General features: G+C 50.1%; 1 protein-coding gene across 3 annotated transcripts in view; it reads left to right on the top strand.

Moving 5' to 3' along the window:
* Positions 1-14451, top strand: part of kdm6ba (lysine (K)-specific demethylase 6B, a) — a 76193-nt gene that overhangs the window by 22605 nt on the left and 39137 nt on the right. Inside the window, exon 4 of one of the 3 annotated variants that reach the window (XM_018744418.2) lies at positions 13817-13923. The exons of 1 other annotated variant lie outside the window; for it this stretch is intronic. The gene's annotated coding sequence lies outside the window, so the exon portion shown is untranslated. Of the gene's footprint in view, positions 1-13302; positions 13924-14451 lie in introns of those variants that run through there. One more of the 3 variants, XM_018744420.2, reaches the window with a different exon arrangement.

Raw genomic sequence — 14451 nt, 5'->3', positions numbered from 1 at the left:
TATATTATGCACCTCCCCAGTCCGTGTCTCGCCATCTCGCCCCCTCTTAACCAGTTTCCGTCTCAGAGGTGGTTCACACCCGCCAGCTATCAAAGCAGTGACCTGATGACCCCCCCCCCCCCACCCCCAGATTTTGCTAAACTCAGTAAATATAGTAACTCTTTGTATTGATTCTAAGACATTCCAGATGCTTGCTTGGTCTCATTGTGTGACTAAGGATACCTGGAGTTTTTTGTTGTCCATTAGCATGTGCATCTCTCTCATACACATCACTCCTCATACAAATGTGCATTTGCATTTCTTGAGATGATTTCATGCTGTATTTTAAGTGCTGAGATGTTTCTTTCCAGGGCTGGTTGAATAAAATTTGCCTCTGCTGACTTTGCAAAGCTGCTCTTTAATAGGCCTGTGTGATCTGTGGCCTCAGCGGCTGCTGGAGAGCTCAGGAAAGCCGTGTGTATTTTTGCGCGTCCATACATGTGGCTTCATGCCCCCCCCACCACCACTTTAACGTCTTGCTCAGTGAACACTGAGCCTAAGACCAGCCTTTAGATTCTTCATACAAACGTCACACGGGAAAGCTCATTTTGCATACGTGTATGTGTGTTGATCACGGAATGGGGGTTGTTTGCTCACCTTTTGCACAAAAAGAAAAGTACAGCACTGAAAGGAGCAAGGTGGAAGATTATGATTGGCAATCCTCTGATATATATAGAAGCCCTTCACAACACAGGCACATGCACCTCCACAGTTCTGTGTGTGTTTTCAGTTTTCCTTTAGCGTGTACGTCTATTGTTCCGAGGGACACCCCTGCCACATGGCAGCTGCTTTACACACTGCGGGTCAAGTGGCACTGTGCAGGAGGACAGAATTTGCAGTGTTCTGCTTTGGTTTGTTGTCCATGCCTCCTGCCGTCTGTTCCTGCGGTTCTCCGTCACACAGACTTGCCTCAGCCCGTCTGCTCTTCGGTCCCCGTCTCCGAATTGGAGTTCAGAGGCAGCGTCCCCCGTGTCTTCGTCCCAGTGCCCGCCGGTGTGTACTCCTGTGACTTAAGTGGCTGGTCAGTGTGTGTGAATTGCTCAGTCTGTGGATGTGTTTTGGGTGGTTTGTGTGGGGTCAGTGACGTTGGCTGTCCTCACCAGTTCTTAGATGTGTTCAACAGCAGCAACACTGGACCATTGTCTCTGGGATGGGGGGAATTTTCCATCCACCTAGAACGACTCCAAACACGAATTTGTGTGTGTGTAGGCATGCGTGGGCGTGCGTGAGGTATCTTTGCCAGTTCGGAACCACCTTTGTTTGCGTACACTTGAATTTGCTCCAAGTTCTTCTGCAGATTCAGCTGCAGCAGTGTGTTCGGTGCGGTGAAGTACACAGCAAAGAGCGGAACTCCATTTCTGCATGTAGAGCACCAGGTGCACCACCCAGTCCACATGTCAACCACACACACACACGTGAAAATCCAGACCTGCCTTAGAGCCTGGAACCAGGTCAAGGTTCAGATGTAGCAGGGTAAGAAAGAGCAGCTGCTCCAGAAAGCCTTGTTGCTGCTGCGAAGTTGTGGGTTGGGGGATGGTTAACTCCATTGGGGGTCGGAGGTCAACTCACGCTTTCATGTCTCGGCTCGTGTCTAGTCTTGATGGCCTAGCAGTTGAGTGTGTGTGTGTCTCTTCTGCAAATCCTTAACTACACACAGACGCACAGCCTGTGTGGGTTGTGGGGGTGGCGGTGTTTGGGTTAAATTGCCCGTCTGATTTGAGCAGTAGCTTCCGGGCCTGGGGACATGTGGGCTAGTGTTCAGGGCTTGTCCGTGCTTCTTCCCGAGTGCGAACAAAACCCAAATGTTGCTTCTGGAATCTAGGCAGTCGGTTTGGTTTGCACACTTTGCTCCTTCATGTAAAACCTGTTCTCCTGGGATCAAGGTGGAAATGTTCAGCTCTTACTTTGTCCTCCTCACTACCCGCTGACTGTAAATATGTAACGATACGTTGCAATTCTGACCGATTATTCAACAAGTACGGAGCGGCCCTAGGGTTCCTCTTTTTATAGCAACACTGGATAACTGTGTTGTGGTTAGAAGCTGGTTTGCCACTGTACCTATATCACTGCACTAAATTTTTTTTTTTTTTTTTTTTTCCCCCCCCAATAAATCTGGAAATGCAAAATACAGTGTTTACCCTACCAGTCACTGACCTGCCGGGCTCCCAAGACCTCCTCTGCCTGGAAGGTCACTGGAATAATTAACTAGCTTAGTGAATGAGGTGATTGGGGTAGGGGAAGCGTGCATGGGACGATCAGTCGAGAGGATTTCCTCCTAAACGCGAAACGGGGTCTGAGCGGAACCAAGTTGGCGAGGGCTAATTAGGAAACAAAGGCAGCAGCCATAAACTGGAGATGAGACTGCCGCCCGAGGAAAGGGCCGTGTGGCGTTCCAGGATACCTCTCCCCTTCTCAGCATCACTAATGTAGCACCATCAACCTCTTTCACCCAGCTGGTGCGTAGCGTCCATGAGCTCCATGAAAGCTCCCAGTGCTCAGACGGCATCTCGCTCTCAAAGATATAGCGTCTGATATGTAATCACCATGCCATAAAGGAAATGTAGATCACAAGCACAAATGGGTTTTTTTTTCCCCCTTTTTTTTTTTCCTTTTTTCTCAAAAACAGAACACCTGTTTGTGTCTCAGTGTGCTTAGCTGCGTTTGAGTCTGGAGCTGCCATCTGCTGCCAGGGGTGCAGTGTTTTATTGCAGGGAAGCCCATTTTTGCCGACGTTTCATCCAGACAGCTGTGGGGCTTTTAGACGAACGACAGTGCCGTGTGCAGGGATGCAGACGGCCAGCGCCTGTCTTGTTTATTTCTTTTCCTAATGGCGAGTAAATTACATTCCTGGTTTTGTACTTTGCAGCGTCCCTTTACTTCTGCTGGTGACCAGATGTGGAGACGTGACGGAGTCCAGACTTCATTGTGCGCTCAGCAGCTGAGCCAGGATCAGTAGGATGGTTTGATCTGAAGTGAATGAGGACCACGTTTGTAAAGAGTCAGCTGATCCTGGATCAGTGCACACTGCAGCTGCCTCTGTCCTCTGAGCTCACTCAGCCATGTTGCTTCAGACCTGCACTGGCTTTCTCGTAACCCAGCGTTCCAGACCCGACCAGTCCTCCCTGTACCGTCTGTGATGGTGGTGTGATGGCAGTTGAACTTCCTGTCACCGTGCTTCACACTCGGAGGCTGTAGAGCTCAGCGTAGGGCAGCTGCCTGGTCTCTTGATGCTTTGCTGGTGTCAAAACAATACAAAACTTTAACACGCTCTTTGCTGATGGCAGTGCACATGCAAAAGTTGGGGGGGGGGGGATTAATCTGTATAAATATGGGAATATTTATACAGAGTAATATCAATAGAAATAAACAAGACAGGCGCTGGCCGTCTGCATCCGTGCACACGGCACTGTCGTTCGTCTAATATCAATCACCAGCCCTTCTTGCTAGTTTCCATAAGTGTCCTATTGATAGTTATACAGAACACAGAACCAGCAGATATGCAGGTGTACGTCTGATGACCACAGCTACTTCTGGTTTACGCAAAGCTGCCAAGTACTTTATAGTATTACACATTTAGCCCAGTTCGTTGATGATTTTGTTTGCCGCGTTAAGGTTACGTGTTTTACGTATGGGTGGCAAAGCATTTCTACAAGGCATTGGACCTTTGCATTGAACTGTCCTGCCTGTCCTTTCTCACAGGAATCACTTTGTCTCGTTGCTTATCTTGTCTGACCGAATCGACCAGGTCGGGTATGTCTCGTTCTGTAGTCGGGGTTGCGTCTCATCTCTTTACCAGGTGAACCTGTTGATCACTCTGTTTGATCGCTGCGTCTTGCCTGTACGGTTCTGTCCCTGTAGCCCTGCTGTGTGTCATCCTGCCCCCTGTAACCAGGCTTATCGTTCATCTAATCCTGCCCCCATAGCTGAGTTTGCCTTTTCTCTTATGTCTAATCATCCGTTACGCTTTGGCGATGTCATCTTGTCCCTGTAGATGTTGGGATCGGCGAGCCTCTGCTTATTAGGGGTCTGCTTCTGCTTTGTGTCCCTGCTTAGCATCTCACTCGAAAAAAAATGTCCCACTTCTGCATTTATAATTATTGTTCAGTTCAGCTTATTTTTGCGTAGCACCTTCCCAGCAATTTGCCGGAAGGTAATAATAACCTCGACGCACATTTTGAAGGCTCGTTTAGAGGAAAAGGCAAAAATAATACAAGGAGAATCAGTGATGAGAAAGACACTGATTTGATTAGTTTTTCTTTTTTTATTTTTAATAACTTACTTTTGGGTTAAATGCCAGGGCCTTGGCTTTGCTGTACTCCGTTGAAGGAACATGTTCTGCTGCAGACCACGTGAGCTGTGCTCAACAGCAGCTTCGGACACTTGGGATTCTCTCTGAGCCTGGCTTCCCGCGACAGCGGCTGTTCTTGCAGGATGTCACCAGTGGTGGTCATGTCACTGATGTGAAAGGCAGAAAGCGGGACTCAGAATGGACGAATGTGGCTCCCTATCCAGAGGGAGGAATCCCTCTCTTTCAGAGTACACTTGGGCAGTGTTGACTGATACGTACCTCTTATCACTAAGCCATAGGCACCAAGTGGAACAAGTGCACTTTTAAGTCAACAAAAGTAGAAAGATTTTACTTTGATTTATTTGCACATGATTTCCCGATGAGGGTGCATAGGGGGAAAATGGCTAGAAGCGATAGGTGAGACATTCCAGTCGTATCTGTGTTGTACAAGGCATTTAGTCTCATTTTAAAAAAAAAAAAAAAAAAAAATCTGAACCCGTTTTGTACGGAACTGTGGAGCGGAGAAATTATGTTCCTGAAACATCCCTCCCTTCTTTCGTAGGTGATATAATCTTTGATTCTGCATGCTGGATGTTTAACTAGCCTGAAATTTTACAATTTCAACACCTTTTTTTTCCCAACACACATTTTTTTTGTCCTTGGTTCTCTGTCTCTAGTCCCTTAAACTTCTCTGTTTACATTTATTCATTTAGCTGACGCTTTTCTCTAAAGCGACTTACAGCATTAAGCTTGTTACAATTATTTACCCGTTTATAAAGCTGGATAATTTTACAATTTTCGAGTAAGTACCTTGCTCAAGGGTACTCCAGCTGGAGGTGGGAGTCTAACCTGTGACCTTTGGGTGCAAAGGAATCAGCTCAAACCACTACGCTACCAGCTACCCCTCTTTATTTTGTCTTCTGACGCTGCTTTAGGACTGAACACTGTCAAGTGTACAGTTGTGGAAAGTTTTCATGGGAGTGTTAACATTTTACTGGAACTAATTTTATTACAGTTCACAGGGTTTCTTTTTGTTTAGTTCTTAGCGTCATTGAAATTGTCTTTTTGGGAAATATCCCTTTATTGTTCATACATTGACATTGCTCGTGACGTTGGCTGTGACATTGAGCTTGTATGGAAACACCTATGCTGCGAAAAGCTGAACTCCCCTCACAGGCCGCAACCCAACCCCTACGACCAGCAGGAGAAGGCGGCTTGAATTGACCGCAGAGATTTCAGCTCAATATTGACCATTGTCCAGATTCCATTGTGGACCACAGTGGAGTCAATAAGTGCTGAGAGAAGTTTGAGTGCAGCCGAGGGTTTTGTTGACTCCTGCCTTGTCTGCTGTTCACACTTGAGATGCATGAGGCCTTCATATCGTTTGGTGATTTTCACATAGCTGTGTGCACGTTGACACACAAACTCCACCTGTCCCAGAATCCCGCTCACTGGAGTTTACATTTACACTTATTTAGCAGACACTTTTCTCCAAAGCGACTTCCAATGAACTCCATGTAGTGTTACCAGCCCACACACCTTATTCACCAAGGTGACTTACACTGCTAGATACACTACTTACACTGGGTCACTCATCCCTACATCAGTAGAACACACACACACACACACACACACACACACACACACACACACACTATGGGTGAACCTGAACAGCATGTCTTTGGACTGTGGGAGGAAACCAGAGCAGCCAGAAGAAACCCATGTACAGGGAGAACATGTAAACTCAACACAGACTGAGTGGAGATCAAATCTATGTTGTCTCGCACCACCCAGGCACTGTAAGACAGTAGTGCTATTTGCTGCGCGAACGGACTGTAACTCCTTCCCGGAGTTACAGTAGAACTATGTTCTCCTTTCTGTTGGGTCCAGCAGGGGTTGTTAGCTCTTTGCTCTCCACAGATTTGACAAGGTGGACATGAACTGAGCCACTCAGAAGTGTGAGTACTCCTGAGCTTCACCTGTATGGGTTAGGGTTAGGTTTGATGAACTGGATGGCAGAGCGAGAGCACGGCAGCCCACTGCAGTCCTACATCTCTGGGAACCCCTGCAGAAGCACCGGGAGGACATGTTGGCTGGTTTCCTTTCTTCCTGACTGGTACTGTGCTGGTCTGTAAACAGGAGGGGAGCAGGGTAGAAGCGAAGGGCAGCCGAAGTGAATTTGGTGCCTGCTACCCGGTCCCATCCGCAGCTGACGAAGCAGCGGGGTGCGTTCCGGCCCGCTGTCGGCTACACTGCAAGCACATGCCGCGCTCCCTGGGTGGCCTGCGCTTCCTGTGTCTGCTTGTCTTGCTTGGCACGCCGTGCTCTGGCATCTACTCTGTGTCATGACATCTGGCTCTTCCGTATTGCTCGCTCCTCCGGTGCAAAGGATGCGGCGTGGACGCAGCGGCACAGTGCAGGACATCCATCGGCTCCCTTTCGCCGCGTTATTTACCGTGGGCCCTGCTGCTATTCCAGCTTTAAGCTGCGCTCACACGGCCGTGTGTCTGCATGTATGCGCACGTGTATGCGTGTGAGCGCAGGCTACATGTTCCTGTGCAAGCTGGCTCCCGTCCTCATTGAGCAGCTGCGAATATAAATGGCATCTCTAAAAATAGCCCATAAACGCGCTTCCGCAGCCTCGCACACACACACACGAACGCACACGCCGGATCTCCATCCCCCAGCCCCTGTATCCTACAGCTCCACCCTTCCATGAAATGCAAGCTGTCCCCAGTATACATATTCCACATGGTGTCGGGCTCGCAGGACGATACCAACGCTGCTCTGGAGGGAGGGGTGTGTTACGTGAGTGCAAAAAAGGCCGGATCGGATCATGTTTCTTGTGCAGCGAACACACCCTGCAGTGGCTGTAGTCCAAGTGCTGCTGCTTTGGAATTCGGCTTTGTCAGGAGCCAGTTTTGCCCTTGGTTTTCTTATTTTGTTTATTTTTTTTTTATTATTTTTTAATAGAAACATAGCAAGCTTCCCCTCCCCCCGGCACTGCGATGAGCAGCCCTCTGGCTGTTGTCAGGCAGAACTGGAGAACTGGAGCGATGACTGAGCCCAGCTGTCTTTAGGTAAATAGTTCAGGCCCTTTAAAAAAGGGGGGAAATGAGCAGGAGAATTCCACATTTGCAGAAAACATGCCTGGGGGGATTCACTGGCATACCAGCTCCATGTCTTGTACCCCCACACACACACACACACACACACAGGCGCCCATACTTACGCACATGTTTGCTGGCATGCTCAGAGAAAAAGACGCGTGCTTGCCGACCGACTCGGGGGCGCCTGACGTTGGCGTTCAGAGGTCTTTCGAGGATACTGGGGTAGGACTCTGGGCGTCTCTTCCTGATGCGAGAGGCCTAGCAGGGTTTCCGGCAGCTCACAGCCCAGCTCACATGCAGCAGACACACGTGTGCGAGTCCACGCGTGGGACCCGCAATGCGAGGAGAACCGTCAGGTTTGATGAGGACGGGGAGACGCTGCCATGCGTCCGACCGACAGGTCTCTGGACGGTGTCCGTCGGGCCCCGATGGGTGGATGGCTGGTGGCTGGAGCCATTGCTGACGTCAGCTGTGTTCTGGGATCGATGGAGACAAACAGCTCCATAGTGTCAGTGCGGCAGCTCACCTTCACAGTGCTGGGGGTACCTTTACACCCTGCAACCATCAGGAACTGTCTGCACACCAAGCCATCGATTCTGTAATTCTTAAAAAATGTTTATCCATTGACTGGGGCCGTTGGAGTAAATCTGCCCTAATACCTGTGTGCGTGTGTGCTCGCGCGTCGCCTGTTTTTCTTAACCTCTTATGGAGAGTAAACCCTAAGAAACAGACTTTGTGGAGACATTTTTGCAAGATGAACGTCTTTCTATGAGTTGTTCCACCTCGACGAAGATGAAGTTGCCGAAATGTCACCAGAAGTGATGTGGGCCTCCGTGTGTTTTTGAGTCCTGCTGGAGTGGACTTAAAAATAATTTATGTCATTAAATTGAGAGTCGGTGTCAAGTCCCCATAATCTCGTGTGTGTAATTGTATGGCTGTGTGTTTGTTTGTTTGCATACACACATGTATGAGTGCACATTCCGTTCTTTGTGGACCTGCAGTCTAACGGTGAGATTAACATGGTAATTACATGGAATTTGGCCGGTGTGTGTGACTGACGGAGTGTGTGTGTGTGTGTGTGTGTGTGTGTGTGTGTGTGTGTGTGTGTCTGTCTGTCTGTCTGTCTGTCTGTCTCCGTAAGGAAAGAGGAAGGTTAATGACACAGGCAGGATTAGCAGAAGCTATAATCAACTGTGCTGCGTGCTGCCGCCTATGATGGCGCCCAGACGCTGGATCATGTCCAGCGCACAAAACGTTCCTTCTTGTCGTCTTCAGCTCTCACCTCACATGTTATTCCGTTATTCAGAGACCATGTGCATTGTGTGTGTTTGCTTTCCATAACGCTCGCATGACTGTATGCGTTTGCTAATCCCAGGCCATCGATCGCTGCGGACACACCTGGAAGCGTGGAGCAGGAATGTTTGGGACGTTTCCAGTCATACAAAACACAGGGCTGGGACTGAGCAATCGGTGTAAGAGAAGGAAGTGTCACACACCCTCTGAGAGAATGGGAAGGATTACATCATGAGCACAGAGAGGACAATAGGGGAAAGGCCAGGTAAGAGGAACCCACTTGGGTCTTTGGCAGACGAGCAGGCGGAGTGTGTGTGTGTGTGTGTGTGTGTGTGTGTGTGTGTGTCCAGTCATTGAGGTGACCGTATGAGATGAGATGTCTGCTGAAAGTAAAGTAAGGAGACGCATCTGTGCAACAGAATAGTCCCTTGTCACTGGCTCGCTCCTGGCCCCAGAGGAGGATGCACCCTGCCTTTACTCCCGGTGCATCATGGGTAGCATGGTGCCGCTGGCCGGCAAACGGAGGCACGTGGCCTGCTGCGGCTCCAGTACGTAAAACACCCCCAGCTGTGGGGCGGTGGCCTTGTGACCCGCCAGCAGGCAAGTGGTCTGAGGGCCGGGCGCCACTGCCTCTCTTCTTCACTGTAATTATCGCTCTCTCTCCAAGGCACCCGCTCTGGCCCTCAGGGTGTGTGTTTGTGTGTCTCCGAATGTTTGTGTATGAATCTTCAGAGTGAGTATTTGCGCAAACTTCTGAGTGTCTTTATAAGGCTGTTTTTGACAGTGCTGCTGAAGGCAGGGTTCATTGCAGAATGTTTTCCATCCTGTAAAATGCGTGTGCGTGCACACTTGTGAGAGGGGTAGATACGCTGTGTAGGAGCAGCCCAGAGAGACAGTGGCTAATAGATTATCGGCTGCTCTGGGCCGGCCAGTAGACGGAAGCAGACTGTTAATGGGCTGCGGCTCCCCTGCCAATACCTGATACCCCCACCTGCGGCGTCCCCAGAGCCTCGCTGCTCGGCGCGAGAAAGGAAACGCGGCCTGAGGACATCCTGCCCCGTCGCTGCTGCTCTTGCCCTCATTGTCTCTTTCTCCTTCTCAGACATCATGCCTTTGTTAGCACCAGTGGGCGTAGTCCAGTCTCTCTTGCGCGCGCACGCACACAGGGTTTCACTCATGCATGCTGCTGCATCCTTTCATTCATACACACAATCTCTTACGCACATAGTGCTGCCTTGCACACACTGCTGTACAGCGATGGTTACTGCGCATGTATCTCTCCTTCCAGGTTCAGAGGAGCGCCGGGGCAGGGGGTGTTTGCAGTGGACTGCGGTTTGTTTGTGTGTATTTGCAGTGCATGAATGACTGCTCAGGGTCACCCTTACTCACCTTTGACCTTTCCACTTCTGAAGTTATCTTCTGTCTGCCTGCAGGCCGCGTGCCGCTTACCTGACCCCTGAAAGGTCACATTCGGCATCAAAGTGTTTGTTGGCCACAGCTATGATAATGCTCACAGTCTAATGCGAGTGTATGTGCCCGCCGCATGCACAAACACTCAGTTTCTTCGTTCAACACGCTGCGCTGCTTGCTCAGGACAGCCACTGTTCAGAATCTTCCCTCTTCGATAACTGCTTTTCCAGTCTAGGGTTGTGGTGGTCTGGAGCCTATTCTGGAAGCAAAGACTGTGAGGCAAGGTACACCCATCCCAGGATACCATTGTTTACGGGAAAACATATTTCAGTTGTACAGGACAAAGTATCATGTGAACACGTAGAAACAGACAACTTGTAATGACGAATGCTGGCGGTAAGGGTGATGGGACACGTCGTGTGTGTGTGCGCGGAGGGGTGTTTTGCAGTGCGAGGTGATGAGTACGCTAAACAGAGCTGTCTCACTGCAGCATCATGAATTATGTATTTTTCAGCATTTTTTTTCTTTTTTTTTTTTTTTTAAAAACGGAATAACTCCACCCGGAGCAGCGGGTCTGATTAATTGGCAATTAATGTTTAACCGTGTACAGCTGTGTTCAATTAATGCTCAATCGGCGGTATTCCCACGGACGCCATGCTTTAATAACCAAATTCTCCTCTCTGCTTTTGTGCTCATCCCTGAGCTGCTGCTGATTGCCTACATAAAGGGGGGGGTTGGGGCAGGAGGGGCAATGGGGTGTAAAGAGGGACAGAGAGGCAGTTCTTGAGAGCGGCTACAGGAGGAAGATGGACACGCAGAACCGAGGCGCTGAGGCTGCCTTCTTGCTCAGAAATTCACACCAGCCCAGAAGAGGCAGTATTCATGCTGATGTTAACACAATTGGGCCAACAGGTGGCGTAGTGGTTAGAGCTGTTGCCCTGTAATTGCAGGGACCCATGTTCAGATCCACACTCCTCTTGTATTACCCACAGCAATGGTACAGACACGGAATTGAAAGGACATTTACCAACCCCTACAAATGGGTAAATCACTGTAAGTAGCTTAGTGCAAAAACGTCACATTGTAATTCGCTTTAGAGAAAAGCATCAACTCCAGTGAAAATGGTCATTTTCTCAGGAAGCCCACTGGTTGAGGGGAACAGCATACGGAAGAAACTGGGGCCAGTAACTGGTGTCTGTACTGCAGAAGGTTCTAGAAGGCAGAGATCCATGGGTGGGGAAGGGTGTGGTGTGTGCTCTGAATATTGTGGCTGTGTATCCGGGACTCCACACCGACCTCTCTCTTCCGACTTGCTCCGTGTCATCATGATGAAAGTGTTACACAAAGTGATATGATCTGGCACGAGTGACCTAGGGTCACAGTGTGCGCGTGTGCACACACACGTCATTAATGTTGCTTGTTCTCTCAGCAGACGCCTCTCTCCAAATCCATTTACGTAGCCTGCAGTCCCACTTGTTTACCAATATTTGACGGCGGATGTTCCACAGCGGGGGTTCCACACTCAACACACAGACGCACGCACAAAGAGGCACGCACACTTATTCACACACCTGTGTTTAAACAAATCTTGACTCGTGCTTAGGCTTGCACTCTTTGACACACGTACGCACTCGCACACCTTGTCTCACGTGCGCACACCCACACATCTACCCCCGTACTTTCCCTGATACACACACCTAGTTGGTATCTTTTGATTGGCCTCTTTACCTACTAACTGGTTTCACCTGCTTGCGGAAGGTGTGTGAAGTGTGTGATGCCGGAGCAACCTGCCCATCAGGATGGGTGTGCCTTCAGGGTGTTCTGACAGAAAGGGGGATGCTGTGGGTAGCTTTCGTGCGCAGGCAAGACATGCCAGGCTGTGTACACTGGCCACCAGTGCTAGGGTCCCAAACAGCACTCCTGCTCATCCTCTCATTGCTTTTCTGGCTAGCTCTGTGTGTTTGTGTGTGTGTGTATGAGTGTGCTCGAGAGCGAGAGAGACTGTCTGTCTTTAAGTGCCTCTGTGTGTTTCAGGGTATTGGCGATGTATGTGTAGAGCCGTCCTTGGCAGATTTGCAGGGCCTGTAATTCCAGAATGTCTGCCACTTGGTTATGTAACTGGACTGATTACAGTGTGTGCTGTGATAACACCCCAGGCTGACATCCCCCCCACCACTGTCACAGGGTGTGTCTGTCTCTCTCTCTGTGTGTATGAGTGTGAGAGGAGCTCCTTCACGCTGTCACTGTGCCTCTGGTCTCCTTCAGTGTGTTCGCGAGCTCCTGGAAAGTTTACGCACAGACCCGTGGAGGACAGGGGTACCTCGAATCGCACCCAGGCTCACGCGTTTTTTTGCACTAGGAAGTCAAGTGATTGAAGGTGCCTGCTATCCATGGGAATTATTATTATTTTCTATTCAGCTGCTGACTTTGTCTAGGATGACTCAGATATGTTACACTAAGGCTTCATGTCACTATGTAGTTATCCACAGAGCAGAGCAATGTAACACACATATACAGTGTCTCTCTCTCTCTCACTCACTCACTCACACACACACACACACACACACACACACACAGGGAAATTTACGGACGCTTTTTTTTCCAGAAACGCTTAAGTTTGTGTTTGGAAGCCATAGCACCTGAAGGAAATCCACATGAATATGAGACGAACAGGCTAGTTCCGCACACACTGGGCCGGATTCAAATCCGTGCCTGAACTCACAGGACAGGAGGTGTGAGGCACCAGTGTTAGCTGCTGTGCTACCATGCCATCCAGTGTGGTGTTTTTTTTTTTTTTTTGGGGGTTCTTTGCGTTTGTGAAGCCCCAGTTCCTGTTGATGCAGTGTTCTGGTTTAACACGTGACCTACAGTGAGCGTTTCGGCTTCAGCGCGGTGCGTGAAGGAGCTTCCGCTGCTCCTGGATTAGCATGGACGCACCGTCGCAGGCACGGCGCTCAGGCCCATGCAGCGCGGACCCTTTTCCCATCACGGTTTCCATTTTGTCACGTGCTGTTGCCATCGGCCAGCGAGTGGCCCGGCTGCACGTGGCGCCCGCCGTCGTTTACGTGAGTGACGGCCAACCTCTGGGCCTCCGAACGGAAAACGTAAGACGGGGAGACGTAAGGCTGCACATGACAGTGAGAAATCTTAATATCCTTTAAAGATTTATGCTGATGTTTTTGAAGACTTACTCTGTGAACTTTTGAGGACGGAGCTCAGCAAAATGCGGGTATGTTTACAAAGTAAATTTGTCTGCGTGCTGGCGACTGCGTGGGCGGGACTTTGTGCCAGCAGCTGCTGGCTCTCATTGGCTGGGAGGAACCACGGTAATTCAGCCTTGAGGTGCCGTTGTTCACTTACCATTTCTGCACGTTTCATCATCCCACTTCTTACAACTCCCACGCTCAGAGGCGCACAAAGGGACACACACCTTCTGGACTACGCTGGCACAGCGGACATGTCGCCGAGAGGTTGTGGGCTTGGGTCCTCGGGTAAATCAATGCTTTACGCTCGCTGTTATTATCGGGACCGCTTCCATTAAATGCCTTGTGTTCAAAGTTCAGCTGAGCTGGAGCACACACCGTTCACATAACACACACTGCACCTGTTTCATGTTCAAAGTTTAACAAGTCTATGGTGTATTTGGGACTGATTATGATTGGTCTGGGGCACGCAGGTGGGCGCTCACTGCTGTTCCTGCCACATGTCAGATGGGCTGGCCTTCGGACGCAGTTGCACTGACGCAAAGAAGCATGAAAACAAGGGGGACACCAGCAGTGAGAGGTATGAGTACGCTGGAAACTAGTTTTTACCCTCCCCCCCCCCTTAATTCTCCTTCAAGGTTGAGCAGGAAACGGCCCAGCATGTCTTCCCACCTCTTCTGCAGCACTTCCCAGAGATGCTGGACACTTTTTACACTGCTGTGCTTTCACTCTTCTCTCCAGTTTGTCCTATACAGGACAAACAGGTGTCACCCAGGTGTCATCGCACTCTTTACTGGAACTGTTACGCACACATAGTTCAACACCTAGGTTGTGGTGTTGTGTCCTCAGCTGGCGGTTGGACATGGGCAGCAGAGCCTCATCCTCAGTGGGGGGTGGAGGGGGACGTGTGCGTTGTTCTGCGTGCGTGGCCGTCTGTATGCCGTGTGCAGCCGTACATATGCTGCGTCTTCTGTGCCAGCAGAGCCCTGCAAGTGTACGGAGCCGTCGGTGCCTCTCGCCAATCCCATCTGTGTGACACGCGGGGAGGGAGGAGGAGTCGGCGAGCGCGCCGGCGAGAACGAGGCCGCCGCCGCGCCGAGGGGGCTGA

Source organism: Scleropages formosus, chromosome 13 (assembly GCF_900964775.1).
Source record: "Scleropages formosus chromosome 13, fSclFor1.1, whole genome shotgun sequence".
In the NCBI taxonomy this organism is placed as follows: domain Eukaryota; kingdom Metazoa; phylum Chordata; class Actinopteri; order Osteoglossiformes; family Osteoglossidae; genus Scleropages; species Scleropages formosus.
The sequence above is the reverse complement of the archived record's forward strand: the minus strand, read 5'-3'. Positions and strand labels throughout refer to the sequence as shown.